Here is a 16,685-nt window from a genome sequence, read left to right as displayed (position 1 = left end):
AACTACATTACCTAGATACAACCCTGTAAGTCACCTGATAACAACATAACCTAGATGCAACCCTGTAATAGTCACCTGATAACTACGTAACCTAGATACAACCCCGTGATAGTCACCTGGTAACTACATTACCTAGATACAACCCTGTAAGTCACCTGATAACTACATTACCTAGATACAACCCTGGAAGTCACCTGATAACTACGTAACCTAGATACGTCCCTGTATTAGTCACCTGGTAACTACATTACCTAGATACAACCCTGTAATAGTCACCTGATAACTACGTAACCTCGATACAACCCTGTAATAGGTACCTGGTAACTACGTTACCTAGATATGACCCTGTAATAGGGACCTGGTAACTACATTACCTAGATACAACCCTGTAATAGGTACCTGGTAACTACGTTAACTAGATACTACCCTGTAATAGGGACCTGGTAACTACATTACCTAGATATGACCCTGTAATACTCACCTGATAACTACGTAACCTAGATACGTCCCTGTGATTGTCACCTGGTAACTACATTACCTAGATACAACCCTGTAAGTCACCTGATAACTACATTACCTAGATACAACCCTTGTAATAGTCACCTGACAACTACATAACCTAGATACAACCTAGTAATAGTCACCTGATAACTACATAACCTAGATACAACCCTGTAATAGTCACTTGATAACTACGTAACCTAGATACAACCCTGTGATAGTCACCTGGTAACTACATTACCTAGATACAACCCTGTAAGTCACCTGATAACTACATTACCTAGATACAACCCTGTAATAGTCACCTGACAACTACATAACCTAGATACAACCCTGTAATAGTCACCTGGTAACTACATTACCTAGATACAACCCTGTCAGTCACCTGATAACTACATTACCTAGATACAACCCTGTAATAGTCACCTGATAACTACGTGACCTAGATACGTCCCTGTGATAGTCACCTGGTAACTATATTACCCAGATACAACCCTGTCAGTCACCTGATAACTACATTACCTAGATACAACCCTGTAATACTCACCTGAATACTACGTAACCTAGATACAACCCTGTAATAAGTACCTGATAACTATGAACCTAGATACAACCCTATAATAGTAACCTGATAACGACATTACCTAGATACAACCTAGTAATAGTCACCTGATAACTAAATTACCTAGATACAACCCTGTAAGTCACCTGATAACTACATAACCTAGATACAACCCTGTAAGTCACCTGATAACTACATTACCTATATACAACCCTGTAATAGTCACCAGATAACTACATAACCTAGATACAACCCTGTGATAGTCACCTGGTAACTACATTACCTAGATACAACCCTGTAATAGGTACCTAGTAACTACGTTACCTAGAATCGAACATGTAATAGGGACCTGGTAACTACATTACCTAGATATGACCCTGTAATAGTCACCTGATAACTACATTACCTAGCTACAACCCTGTAATAGTCACCTGGTAACTACATTACCTAGATACAACCCTATAATAGTCACCTGATAACTAGGTAATCTAGATATGTCCCTGTGATAGTCACCTGGTAACTACATTACCTACATACAATCCTGTAAGTCACCTGATAACTACATTACCTAGATACAACCCTGTAAGTCACCTGATAACTACATTACCTAGATACAACCCTGTAAGTCACCTGATAACACCATAACCTAGATACGACCCTGTAATAGTCACCTGATAACTACGTAACCTAGATACAACCCTGTGATAGTCACTTGGTAACTACATTACCTAGATACAACCCTGTAATTCACCTGATAACTACATTACCTAGATACAACCCTGTAATAGTCACCTGATAACTACATTACCTAGATACAACCCTGTAATAGTCACCTGATAACTACATTACCTAGATACAACCCTGTAATAGTCACCTGATAACTACATTACCTAGATACAACCCTGTAATAGTCACCTGATAACTACATTACCTAGATACAACCCTGTAATAATAACCTGGTACCTACGTAACCTAGACACGTCCCTGTGATAGTCACCTGGTAACTACATTACCTAGATACAACCCTGTAAGTCAACTGATAACTACATTACCTAGATGCAACCCTGTAATAGTCACCTGATAACTACATTACCTAGATACAACCCTGTAATAGTCACCTGATAACTACATAACCTAGATTCGAACCTGTAATAGTAGCCTGATAACGACATTACCTAGATACAACCCTGTAATATTCACCTGATAACTACATTACCTAGATACAACCCTGTAAATGTCACCTGATAACTACATTTCCTAGATACAACCCTGTAATAGTCACCTGATAACTACGTAACCTAGATTCGACCCTGTAATAGTAACCTGATAACTACATTACCTAGATACAACCCTGTAATAGTCACCTGATAACTTTGTAACCTAGATACGACCCTGTAACAGTTACCTGATAACTACATTACCTAGATGCAACCCTGTAATAGTCACCTGATAACTACATTACCTAGATACAACCTTGTAATAGTCACCTGATAACTACATTACCTAGATACAACCCTGTAATAGGTACCTGGTAACTACGTTACCTAGATACTACCCTGTAATAGGGACCTGGTAACTACATTACCTAGATATGACCCTGTAATACTCACCTGATAACTACGTAACCTAGATACGTCCCTGTGATTGTCACCTGGTAACTACATTACCTAGATACAACCCTGTAAGTCACCTGATAACTACATTACCTAGATACAACCCTGTAATAGTCACCTGACAACTACATAACCTAGATACAACCTAGTAATAGTCACCTGATAACTAAATTACCTAGATACAACCTTGTAAGTCACCTGATAACTACATAACCTAGATACAACCCTGTAATAGTCACCTGATAACTACGTAACCTAGATACAACCCTGTGATAGTCACCTGGTAAATACATGACCTAGATACAACCCTGTAAGTCACCTGATAACTACATTACCTAGATACAACCCTGTAATAGTCACCTGACAACTACGTAACCTAGATACAACCCTGTAATAGTCACCTGATACCTACATTACCTAGATACGTCGCTGTGATAGTCACCTGGTAACTATATTACCCAGATACAACCCTGTCAGTCACCTGATAACTACATTACCTAGATACAACCCTGTAATAGTCACCTGATTACTACGTAACCTAGATACAACCCTGTAATAAGTACCTGATAACTACGAACCTAGATACAACCCTATAATAGTAACCTGATAACGACATTACCTAGATACAACCTAGTAATAGTCACCTGATAACTAAATTACCTAGATACAACCCTGTAAGTCACCTGATAACTACATTACCTATATACAACCCTGTAATAGTCACCAGATAACTACATAACCTAGATACAACCCTGTGATAGTCACCTGGTAACTACATTACCTAGATACAACCCTGTAATAGGTACCTGGTAACTACGTTACCTAGAATCGAACCTGTAATAGGGACCTGGTAACTACATTACCTAGATATGACCCTGTAATAGTCACCTGATAACTACATTACCTAGCTACAACCCTGTAATAGTCACCTGGTAACTACATTACCTAGATACAACCCTATAATAGTCACCTGATAACTACGTAACCTAGATACGTCCCTGTATTAGTCACCTGGTAACTACATTACCTAGATACAACCCTGTAAGTCACCTGATAACAACATAACCTAGATACGACCCTGTAATAGTCACCTGATAACTACGTAACCTAGATACAACCCTGTGATAGTCACTTGGTAACTACATTACCTAGATAAAACCCTGTAATTCACCTGATAACTACATTACCTAGATACAACCCTGTAATAGTCACCTGATAACTACATTACCTAGATACAACCCTGTAATAGTCACCTGGTAACTACATTACCTAGATACAACCCTGTAATAGTCACCTGATAACTACATTACCTAGATACAACCCTGTAATAATAACCTGGTAACTACGTAACCTAGACACGTCCCTGTGATAGTCACCTGGTAACTACATTACCTAGATACAACCCTGTAAGTCAACTGATAACTACATTACCTAGATGCAACCCTGTAATAGTCACCTGATAACTACATTACCTAGATACAACCCTGTAATAGTCACCTGATAACTACGTAACCTAGATTCGAACCTGTAATAGTAGCCTGATAACGACATTACCTTGATACAACCTTGTAATATTCACCTGATAACTACATTACCTAGATACAACCCTGTAATAGTCACCTGATAACTACGTAACCTAGATTCGACCCTGTAATAGTAACCTGATAACTACATTACCTAGATACAACCCTGTAATAGTGACCTGATAACTTTGTAACCTAGATACGACCCTGTAACAGTTACCTGATAACTACATTACCTAGATGCAACCCTGTAATAGTCACCTGATAACTACATTACCTAGATACAACCTTGTAATAGTCACCTGATAACTATGTAACCTAGATACAACCCTGTAATAGTCACCTGGTAACTACGTAACCTAGATTCGACCCTGTAATAGTCACCTGATAACTACATTACCTAGATGCAACCCTGTAATAGTCACCAGATAACTACGTAACCTAGATACAACCCTGTAATAGTCACCAGATAACTACATAACCTACATACAACCCTGTAATAGTCCTCTGGTAACTACATAACCTAGATATGACCCAATAATAGGCATCGGGTAACTAAAGTACATAACCTTGGTATGACTCATTACAACATCCGGCGCCGAAACGAGATGGCCGCCTCGCTTCGCGTTCCTTGGAAAATATGCAGTATTTTGTTTTTTTATGTGTTATTTCTTACATCGGTACCCCAGGTAATCTTAGGTTTCATTACATACAGTCGGGAGGAACTACTGAATATACGATTAACGTCAACTCATCATCGTTCCTACCAGGAATATGACTTTCCCGAAACGGATCCAGTGTTTTGCCTTCCACCCAATACAATGGATCTGATCCCAGCCGGCGACCCTGTGCGACGCCGTAAAAGGGGCAAACGAGGCGGTCTCCTGGCCAGGCTTCGGAGACGGGCACATCGCGCTCCACTCCCTAGCATACTACTCGCCAATGTCCAGTCTCTTGACAATAAGGTTGATGAAATCCGAGCACGGGTAGCATTCCAGAGAGACATCAGGGATTGCAACGTGCTCTGCTTCACGGAAACATGGCTAACTCAAGAGACGCTAACGGAGTCGGTGCAGCCAGCTGGTTTCTTCATGCATCGCGCCGACAGAAACAAACATCTTTCTGGTAAGAAGAGGGGCGGGGGGGTATGCCTTATGATTAACGAGACGTGGTGTGATCATCATAACAACACACAGGAACTCAAGTCATTCTGTTCACCTGATCTAGAACTCCTCACAATCAAATGTCGACCGCATTATCTACCAAGGGAATTCTCTTCAATCATAATCACAGCCGTATATATTCCCCCCAAGCAGACACATCGATGGCCCTGAACGAACTTTATCTGACTCTTTGTAAACTGGAAACCACACACCCTGAGGCTGCATTCATCGTAGCTGGGGATTTTAACAAGGCTAATCTAAAAACAAAACTCCCTAAATTCTATCAGCATATCGATTGTGCTACCAGGGCTGGAAAAACCCTAGATCATTGTTATACTAATTTCCGCGACGCATATAAGGCCCTCCCCCGCCCCCCTTTCGGAAAAGCTGACCACGACTCCATTTTGTTGATTCCAGCCTACAAACAGAAACTAAAACAACAAGCTCCCGCGCTCAGGTCTGTTCAACGCTGGTCCGACCAATCTGAATCCACGCTTCAAGACTGCTTCGATCACGCGGATTGGAATATGTTCCGCATTGCGTCCAACAACAATATTGACGAATATGCTGATTCGGTGAGCGAGTTCATTAGGAAGTGCATTGACGATGTCGTACCCACAGCAACGATTAAAACATTCCCAAACCAGAAACCGTGGATTGACGGCAGCATTCGCGTGAAACTGAAAGCGCGAACCACTGCTTTTAACCAGGGCAAGGTGACCGGAAGCATGACCGAATACAAACAGTGTAGCTATTCTCTCCGCAAGGCAATCAAACAGGCTAAGTCCCAGTACAGAGACAAAATCGAGTTGCAATTCAACAGCTCAGACACAAGAGGTATGTGGCAGGGTCTACAGTCAATCACGGATTACAAAAAGAAAACCAGCCCCGTCGCGGACCAGGATGTCTTGCTCCCAGACAGGCTAAACAACTTTTTTGCCCGCTTTGAGGACAATACAATGCCACTGACACGGCCCCCTACCAAAATTTGCGGGCTCTCCTTCACTGCAGCCGAGGTGAGTAAAACATTTAAACGTGTTAACCCTCGCAAGGCTGCAGGCCCAGACGGCATTCCCAGCCGCGTCCTCAGAGCATGCGCAGACCAGCTGGCTGGTGTGTTTACGGACATATTCAATCAATCCTTATCCCAGTCTGCTGTTCCCACATGCTTCAAGAGGGCCACCATTGTTCCTGTTCCCAAGAAAGCTAAGGTAACTGAGCTAAACGACTACCGCCCCGTAGCACTCACTTCCGTCATCATGAAGTGCTTTGAGAGACTAGTCAAGGACCATATCACCTCCACCCTACCGGACACCCTAGACCCACTCCAATTTGCTTACCGACCCAATAGGTCCACAGACGACGCAATCGCAACCACACTGCACACTGCCCTAACCCATCTGGACAAGAGGAATACCCATGTGAGAATGCTGTTCATCGATTACAGCTCAGCATTTAACACCATAGTACCCTCCAAACTCGTCATCAAGCTCGAGACCCTGGGTCTCGACCCCGCCCTGTGCAACTGGGTCCTGGACTTCCTGACGGGCCGCCCCCAGGTGGTGAGGGTAGGTAACAACATCTCCACCCCGCTGATCCTCAACACTGGGGCCCCACAAGGGTGCGTTCTGAGCCCTCTCCTGTACTCCCTGTTCACCCACGACTGCGTGGCCATGCACGCCTCCAACTCAATCATCAAGTTTGCGGATGACACTACAGTGGTAGGCTTGATTACCAACAACGACGAGACGGCCTACAGGGAGGAGGTGAGGGCCCTCGGAGTGTGGTGTCAGGAAAATAACCTCACACTCAACGTCAACAAAACAAAGGAGATGATTGTGGACTTCAGGAAACAGCAGAGGGAGCACCCCCCTATCCACATCGACGGGTCAGTAGTGGAGAAGGTGGAAAGTTTTAAGTTCCTCGGTGTACACATCACGGACAAACTGAATTGGTCCACCCACACAGACAGCGTCGTGAAGAAGGCGCAGCAGCGCCTCTTCAACCTCAGGAGGCTGAAGAAATTCGGCTTGTCACCAAAAGCACTCACAAACTTCTACAGATGCACAATCGAGAGCATCCTGTCGGGCTGTATCACCGCCTGGTACGGCAACTGCTCCGCCCACAACCGTAAGGCTCTCCAGAGGGTAGTGAGGTCTGCAGAACGCATCACCGGGGGCAAACTACCTGCCCTCCAGGACACCTACACCACCCGATGTCACAGGAAGGCCATAAAGATCATCAAGGACAACAACCACCCAAGCCACTGCCTGTTCACCCCGCTATCATCCAGAAGGCGAGGTCAGTACAGGTGCATCAAAGCAGGGACCGAGAGACTGAAAAACAGCTTCTATCTCAAGGCCATCAGACTGTTAAACAGCCACCACTAACATTTAGCGGCCGCTGCCAACATACTGACTCAACTCCAGCCACTTTAAAAATGGGAATTGATGGAAATTATGTAAAAATGTACCACTAGCCACTTTAAACAATGCCACTTAATATAATGTTTACATACCCTACATTACCCATCTCATATGTATATACTGTACTCTATATCATCTACTGCATCTTGCCATCTTTATGTAATACATGTACCACTAGCCACTTTAAACTATGCCACTTTATGTTTACATACCCTACAGTACTCATCTCATATGTATATACCGTACTCTATACCATCTACTGCATCTTGCCTATGCCGTTCTGTACCACCACTCATTCATATATCTTTATGTACATATTCTTTATCCCTTTACACTTGTGTGTGTATAAGGTAGTAGTTGTGGAATTGTTAGGTTAGATTACTTGTTGGTTATTACTGCATTGTCGGAACTAGAAGCACAAGCATTTCGCTACACTCGCATTAACATCTGCTAACCATGTGTATGTGACTAATAAAATTTGATTTGATTTGATTTGACTCTGTCATAGTCCTCTGTTAACTACATAACCTAGACACGAGCCTGTAATAGTCCTATTTAAGGATACATAGTACATGTAAATACAGATGCAGATTCTACTGTACACCATACTGAAGGAGTTCTTAGTGAAAGCCCACTTACTGTACAAGACCAACCACTCCCTGCTGTTCTCTAATACTGTCTATGGATGGATCATGTCTTCATCATAACATGCTACCACTATTACCTTATTTCCTCTCAACTCTGTCACCCCATGACCTTGCTCTCACTCATCCATAGAGGAAAGGTGCCCTCCTATTCCCTCCTATTGCTCTGTTTTCTAGATCAGTGTGGACTCCATGGGGCGAGGAAAGAGGAATAAGACATTGTATCTGTGGTTGAAAGGGATCCAAGCTGTTGCTTGCCTAGCAGAGGTGCTGATTGATTCCTGGAATATATTTAACGAGCGGGATTAATGTTGAGAGAGAGTGAGAGATGGAGAGAGAGTGAGAGATGGAGTGAGAGAGAGCGTGAGAGATGGAGATAGAAATAGAGAGCAAGAGAGAGAGAGAGAGAGAGAGAGAGAGAGAGGGGGGGGGGAGAGAGAGATAGAGAGAGAGAAGCTCCGAGTACAGTATCCACAGCCTGGATGTACTATATTAAGCTGGTGCAGTCAGAGTTAAAGGCTGCTATGTTCCTGAGCTGAGCTTTGAGAGCTTATTAAGGACACATACAGCCACATAGGAAGCTCTAATGCAACGTTTCCATCCCACTGAATATGGTTCATGTCATACAGCATAACACAGCAGGATTCCCCCCACTGACTATGATATAAAACTCTCATAAGAGAAGACCAGGACCATGTCATGCTTTATTCAGTATGGTGACTCAGCCAATGACTGTATAAGGAAGAAACTCAGCCGAGTTGGAGGCGGTTCAATGGAATCACCACTAGAATCCTAATGGAAGGTGACGGGGCAGGCAACAGTGTCTGGGAGACAGAGAGATGGAGAGAAAGAGATGACTTGTCAATAAGATGGACATACATAGTCATACTTCTTCATTAGATGTCCACTTACACAAAACAGCATTGTGGTCCAACAAAGCAACGTATTTACTGAGTTTTGGAGACATGGTGTGGAACGATCATCACACTTACATAGCATAATTGTTTTAGGGCGAAGAAGTAAACAATATCCTCACAGTTTTCTTCCAGTCTTCTTCTATTCAGCGCCTGCAGTGTCTAAACTAGCTCTGTTGTTCCTGCCTTGTGCCTCCTGTCTCCAATCATGGAGCCAGCGTCGCAGCACATATCTAGCATGCCTGAGGTAACAACACACTCTCTGAAGAGAGAAATCAACCAGGTCCATGAATTTCAATGTGGCACATGGAGGTTCATGACTTATTCAAGCTAGCTAGTGGTTAGCTTAGCTTAGCTTCCATGCTATTCCTAGACTACAAGTACCCTGAATCTCAATGCTGATCCACAGGATCCCAAGTTATTCAAGCCAGTGGTTAACTTAGCTTAGTTTAGCTTCCAGGGTATTCCTAAACTACAAGGCTGTGATGTGTTGTTGTCTTACCGAGCTATCTTAAAACTAAACATTTTAGCCATTTAGCAGACACTCTCATCCAGAGTGACTTACAATTAGTGCATTTAATGTAAGGCCCATGAATTTCAATGGCGATCTGGAAGATCATAAGTTATTTAAGTTAGATGTGAGCTTCCTGGCCAGGATATTATTCCTAGACTACAGCTCTCTATGGGTAGCAGTTGGTGCAATCCACTGCACCACAAGAATATGAGTGTAGGAGTGTGAGATGCGGAGGGATTTGGAAATGGGACACCCTGTTCTGACCATGTGTAACGGCAGCCTTCCTCCTCTTCGTCTGACGAGGAGGTGTAGCAGGGATCGGACCAATACGCAGCGTAGTTAGTGTCCATGTTTTAATAATAAACAACTGAACATGAACACAATACAAAATAACAAATGTGGCAAAACCGAAACAGTCCTATCTGGTGCAGAGAACACAAAGACAGAAGACAACCACCCACAAAACTCCAACACAAAACAAGCTACCTAAATATGGTTCCCAATCAGAGACAATGACTAACACCTGCCTCTGATTGAGAACCATATCAGGTCATACATAGAAATGGACAAACTAGACACAGAACATAGAATGCCCACCCAGCTCACGTCCTGACCAACACTAAAACAAAGAAAACACAAAAGAACTATGGTCAGAACGTGACACCATGTCTGTTTCCCAAATGGCACCCTATTCTCTACATAGTGCCCTTCTTTTGACCAGAGCCTGTAACGAGAAGATTCTACAGCAGGCTTCTTCCCAGGCAGCTGACTGGATGTTTTCATGTGTGTATGTATGTGTATGTAAGTGTGTGTGTGTGTGTGTGTGTGTGTGTGTGTGTGTGTGTGTGTGTGTGTGTGTGTGTGTGTGTGTGTGTGTGTGTGTGTGTGTGTGTGTGTGTGTGTGTGTGTGTGTGTGTGTGTGTGTGTGTGTGTGTGTGTGTGTGTGTGTGTGTGTGTGTGTGTGTGTGTGTGTGTGTGTGTGTGTTGGAAGCACCCTCCCCAGGTCACTCTTTAGTCTAAGCCCCACAGGGACCAACCACTGCTGGGAGGAAGTGGGATTTATTTCCTGAACGAATGGTGCCTGTAGCGCATTCCTGCCCTGCTTTACACACACATACACACACATAAAACGCACACACACACGCACATACATACACACACACACACACACACAGCTCATTCCTGTCCTGCTTTGCAAATCATCCACCTAACTGAGGCTAAGGAATAAAAGCTGTGTCACTGTGCTGAGGCTGATGCCTTGCTTCTCATATTACTGCCTTTTTGATATGTGCAACAAGAAAGGGGTTGACAGGCCAGTGCCTGTCATCTGACTGCAAGGCAACTCTGCAGCGAACCTGAAAGGGGTGATATAAGGCTGTTTAAACTACTGCATTACTACTGCCTTACTGCCCCAAGACACAAACACACACACTCTTACACATGCAAGCAGGCGCGCACACACATGGATGTACACACGCACGTAGGCACACAAACACACTTATACAACCTCAAGCATCATGCTCACACTCGCACAAGTATACACACACATTCTCTCTCTCTCTTTCGCTCTCTCACTCTCTCAGAGAAATCTTCATAAAAAATACATGAGGTAGAAAATACACTCACGTTCTGCCTCTCCCCATGCATGCTAAGGTTTGAGGAGATGTTAGATATCTTCAATTATGTATCATCAGTCAGAGACGATTAGTATCAAAATCTGTATTCTAGCTGATGTAATGAGCAAAACATAATCTATTTTTTTTTTTAAATGTAAACTCAGCAAAAAAAGAAACGTCCTCTCACTGTCAACTGCGTTTATTTTCAGCAAACTTAACATGTGTAAATATTTGTATGAACATAACAAGATTCAACAACTGAGACATAAACTGAACAAGTTCCACAGACATGTGACTAACAGAAATCGAATAATGTGTCCCTGAACAAAGGGAGGGTCAAAATCAAAGGTGACAGTCAGTAGCCATCAGCTTCATTAAGTACTGCAGGGCATCTCCTCCTCATGGACTGTACCAGATTTGCCAGTTCTTGCTGTGAGATGTTACCCCACTCTTCCACCAAGGCAACTGCAAGTTCCCAGACATTTCTGGGGGAAATGGCCCTAGCCCTCACCCTCCGATCCATCAGGTCCCAGACGTGCTCAATGGGATTGAGATCCGGGCTCTTCGCTGGCCATGGCAGAACACTGACATTCCTGTCTTGCAGGAAATCACGCACAGAATGAGCAGTATGGCTGGTGGCATTGTCATGCTGGAGGGTCATGTCAGGATGAGCCTGCAGGAAGGGTACCACATGAGGGAGGAGGATGTCTTCCCTGTAACGCACAGCATTGAGATTGCCTGCAATGACAACAAGCTCAGTCCGATGATGCTGTGATACACCGCCCCAGACCATGACGGACCCTCCACCTCCAAATCGATCCCACTCCAGAGTACAGGCCTCGGTGTAACGCTCATTCCTTCGACAATAAACGCGAATCCGACCGTCACCCGTGGTGAGACAAAACCATGACTCATCAGTGAAGAGCACTTTTTGCCAGTCCTGTCTGGTCCAGCGATGGTGGGTTTGTGCACATAGGCGACGTTGTTGCCGGTGATGTCTGGTGAGGACCTGCCTTACAACAGGCCTACAAGCCCTCAGTCCAGCCTCTCTTAGACTATTGCGGACAGTCTGAGCATTTATGGAGGGATTGTGCGTTCCTGGTGTAACTCAGGCAGTTGTTGTTGCCATCCTGTATCTGTCCCGCGGGTGTGATTTTCGGATGTACCGATCCTGTGCAGGTGTTGTTACACATGGTCTGCCACTGCGAGGAAGATCAGCTGTCCGTCCTGTCTCCCTGTAGCGCTGTCTTAGGTGTCTCACAGTATGGACATTACAATTTATTGCCCTGGCCACATCTGCAGTCCTCATGCCTCCTTGCAGCATGTTCACGCAGATGAGCAGGGACCCTGGGCCTCTTTCTTTTGGTGTTTTTCAGAGTCAGTAGAAAGGCCTCTTTAGTGTCCTAAGTTTTCATAACTGTGACCTTAATTGCCTACCGTCTGTAAGCTGTTAGTGTCTTAATGACCGTTCCACGGGTGCATGTTCATTAATTGTTTATGGTTCATAGAACAAGCATGGGAAACAGTGTTTAAACCCTTTACAATGAAGAACTGTGGCGTTATTTGGATTTTAAGAATTATCTTTGAAAAACAGGGTTCTGAAAAAGGGACGTTTCTTTTTTTGCTGAGTTTATTTTTTAAATTTTTTAATTTAACCTTTATTTAACCAGGTAAGCTAGTTGAGAACAAGTTCTCATTTACAACTGCGACCTGGCAAAGATAAAGCAAAGCAGTGTGACACAGACAACAACACAGAGTTACACATGGAGTAAACATTAAACAAGCCAATAACACAGTAGAAAAAAGAAAGTCTATATACAGTGTGTGCAAAAGGCATGAGGAGGTAGGCAATAAATAGGCCATAGGAGCGAATAATTACAATTTAGCAGATTAACACTGGAGTGATAAATGAGCAGATGATGATGTGCAAGTAGAGATACTGGTGTGCAAAAGAGCAGAAAAGTAAATAAAATAAAAACAGTATGGGGATGAGGTAGGTAGATTGGGTGGGCAATTTACAGATGGACTATGTACAGCTGCAGCGATCGGTTAGCTGCTCAGATAGCTGATGTTTAAAGTTGTTGAGGGAAATAAAAGTCTCCAACTTCAGCGATTTTTGGAATTCGTTCCAGTCACTGGCAGCAGAGAACTGGAAGGAAAGGCGGCCAAATGAGGTGTTGGCTTTGGGGATGATCAGTGAGATATACCTGCTGGAACGTGTGCTACGGGTGGGTGTTGTTATCGTGACCAGTGAACTGAGATAAGGCGGAGCTTTACCTAGCTTAGACTCATAGATAACCTGGAGCGAGGGCCAGCCGACTAGAGCATACAGGTCGCAGTGGTGGGTGGTAGGTGATTTGGTAACAAAACGGATGGCACTGTGATAGACTGCATCCAGTTTACTGAGTAGAGTATTGGAAGCTATTTTGTAGATGACATCGCCGAAGTCGAGGATCGGTAGGATAGTCAGTTTTACGAGGGTAAGTTTGGCGGCGTGAGTGAAGGAGGCTTTGTTGTGAAATAGAAATGCAATTCTAGATTTGATTTTGGATTGGAGATGTTTAATATGAGTCTGGAAGGAGAGTTTACACTCTAACCAGACACCTAGGTATTAATAGGTGTCCACATATTCTAGGTCGGAACCGTCCAGGGTGGTGATGCTAGTCGGGCGGGCGGGTGCGGGCAGCGAATGGTTGAAAAGCATGCATTTGGTTTTTACTAGCGTTTAAGAGCAGTTGGAGGCCACGGAAGGAGTGTTGTATGGCATTGAAGCTCGTTTGGAGGTTAGTTAGCACAGTGTCCAAGGAAGGGCCAGAAGTATACAGAATGGTGTCGTCTGCGTAGAGGTGGATCAGGGAATCGCCCGCAGCAAGAGCGACGTCATTGATATATACAGAGAAAATATTCGGCCCGAGAATTGAACCCTGTGGTACCCCAATAGAGACTGCCAGAGGTCCGGACAACATGCCCTCCGATTTGACACACTGAACTCTGTCTGCGAAGTAGTTGGTGAACCAGGCGAGGCAGTCATTAGAAAAACCAAGGCTATTGAGTCTGCCGATAAGAATACGGTGATTGACAGAGTCGAAAGCCTTGGCCAGGTCGATGAAGACGGCTGCACAGTACTGTCTTTTATCGATGGCGGTTATGATATCGTTTAGAACCTTGAGCGTGGCTGAGGTGCACCCGTGACTGGCTCGGAAACCGGATTGCACAGCGGAGAAGGTATGGTGGGATTCGAAATGGTCAGTGATCTGTTTATTAACTAGGCTTTCGAAGACTTTAGATAGGCAGGGCAGGATGGAAATAGGTCTGTAACAGTTTGGGTCTAGGGTGTCACCCCCTTTGAAGAGGGGGATGACCGCGGCAGCTTTCCAATCTTTAGGGATCTCGGACGATACGAAAGAGAGGTTGAACAGGCTGGTAATAGGGGTTGCAACAATGGCGGCGGATAGTTTTAGGAAGAGAGGGTCCAGATTGTCTAGCCCAGCTGATTTGTACGGGTCCAGGTTTTGAAGCTCTTTCAGAACATCTGCTATCTGGATTTGGGTGAAGGAGAAGCTGCGGAGGCTTGGGCGAGTAGCTGCAGGGGGGGGGGGGGGGGGGGCGGAGCTGTTGGCCGGGGTTGGCGTAGCCAGGATGATAACAGTCCGCCATATGATAATCTATGATATAATAATCAGATATTTTTTCATCAGTTCATTTTTTGTACTTTTGGGTTGCTGCGTGCTATAATTGACAAGTGATTGCTGAGGGAATGGAAAGTTTGAAATGTAGAATTCCAAAAGGGAAATTTCTGTGATTTCAGCAAGCCATCAATTAAGGTTTCCATCCACAAGATGGGCAATGGCCTGTTTGGTAATGGAGCGCCACTGCCTCGTACTACTCTCACAGCCTCAGGAGCGTATGTTGAAAAACACTGTATATGCAAAGAGATTTTATTGGGGTGACTGGGTTAACTGGGGTGACGTTTTCCTGTTTTTCTTCCTGAGTGGAATAGCACAATAAGGAGTAGAAGTACAGATATTGATTACTTATTATACATGGCATCGAACATGTCACCCTCCCTAGGAGAGGGGATGACCTTGATAATTTATTGTTAAAACGAGAGGCTGCTTGGATCTTTAACTTAAAGACCCTTGCTCCCTTCGGTCTCAACGTGGACTTTGATCTGAAGCCATTCTTGTGATTGTTGTGATTGTTGTGACTTTGCCATTGTGGTTGTTTGTAGGCTTGTGTGGTCTTAAGTGAGTCTATGATCGTATGCTATCCATTTTGTATTTATTGTATGCTGCTCTTTCTATGCCATTTTAATATTTGAGAAATTAACCAATGATATTAGGCCACTTTTGGCCATGATTACAGACACCTGTGTGTCTTGACACTATATATAAACGAGTCATCCCGCAGTGTCTGTGATTGTACCCTGATGAAGACAGCTTGCCTGTCGAAACGTTGGTAAATTAAATATTTTTGCATCTGAGCTCCTAGAGTGTGCGGCTCTCCTTTATTTTTTAAATTGATTACTTATCGGCCTCAGCATAGATGATATAGGGATGAAGACATACAATGACAAACAGGGCTGTCCATTTAAGGGTGACATAAGACAGCTATGGCAAAGGAATGCCTTTCTTTGTTACATAATACAGCAAATGTACTTAGCAGACATCCTTTAGGGGATGCATCTATTTTATTCACATTGGAGAAACATCTGTGATATAGACAGAGTCTATGTCCCAAATGGAACCCTGTTCTCTGTAGAGTGCACAAAAGTAGGCCTAATGCACTATGTAGGGAATAGGGTGCTACAGTATTTGCAACGCACACAGAGTCATTATTCAGGAATGGTGTCGACAACAGAGATAATTCTTCCCTTGACACTTTGAGAACATTACCACAGTTTTGTGTTATTACAATGTAATAATCTAATAATCTAATAATGAAATAATGTAATAATGCAATATCAGAACAACATCTCAATCCTCTTCTCTCCTTTCTCATCTCCTCTCCACCTCTTTCTTCTCCTCCTACTCCTCTCTCCTTTCTCATCTCCTCTCCACCTCTTTCTTCTCCTCCTCTCCTCCTACTCCTCTCTCCTTTCTCATCTCCTCTCCACCTCTTTCTTCTCCTCCTCTCCTCCTCTCCTTTCTCATCTCCTCTCCACCTCTTTCTTCTCCTCCTCTCCTCCTACTCCTCTCTCCTTTCTCAT

Source organism: Salvelinus alpinus, chromosome 21, assembly GCF_045679555.1.
Source record: "Salvelinus alpinus chromosome 21, SLU_Salpinus.1, whole genome shotgun sequence".
In the NCBI taxonomy this organism is placed as follows: Eukaryota; Metazoa; Chordata; class Actinopteri; order Salmoniformes; family Salmonidae; genus Salvelinus; species Salvelinus alpinus.
This window is presented reverse-complemented; position numbering follows the sequence as displayed.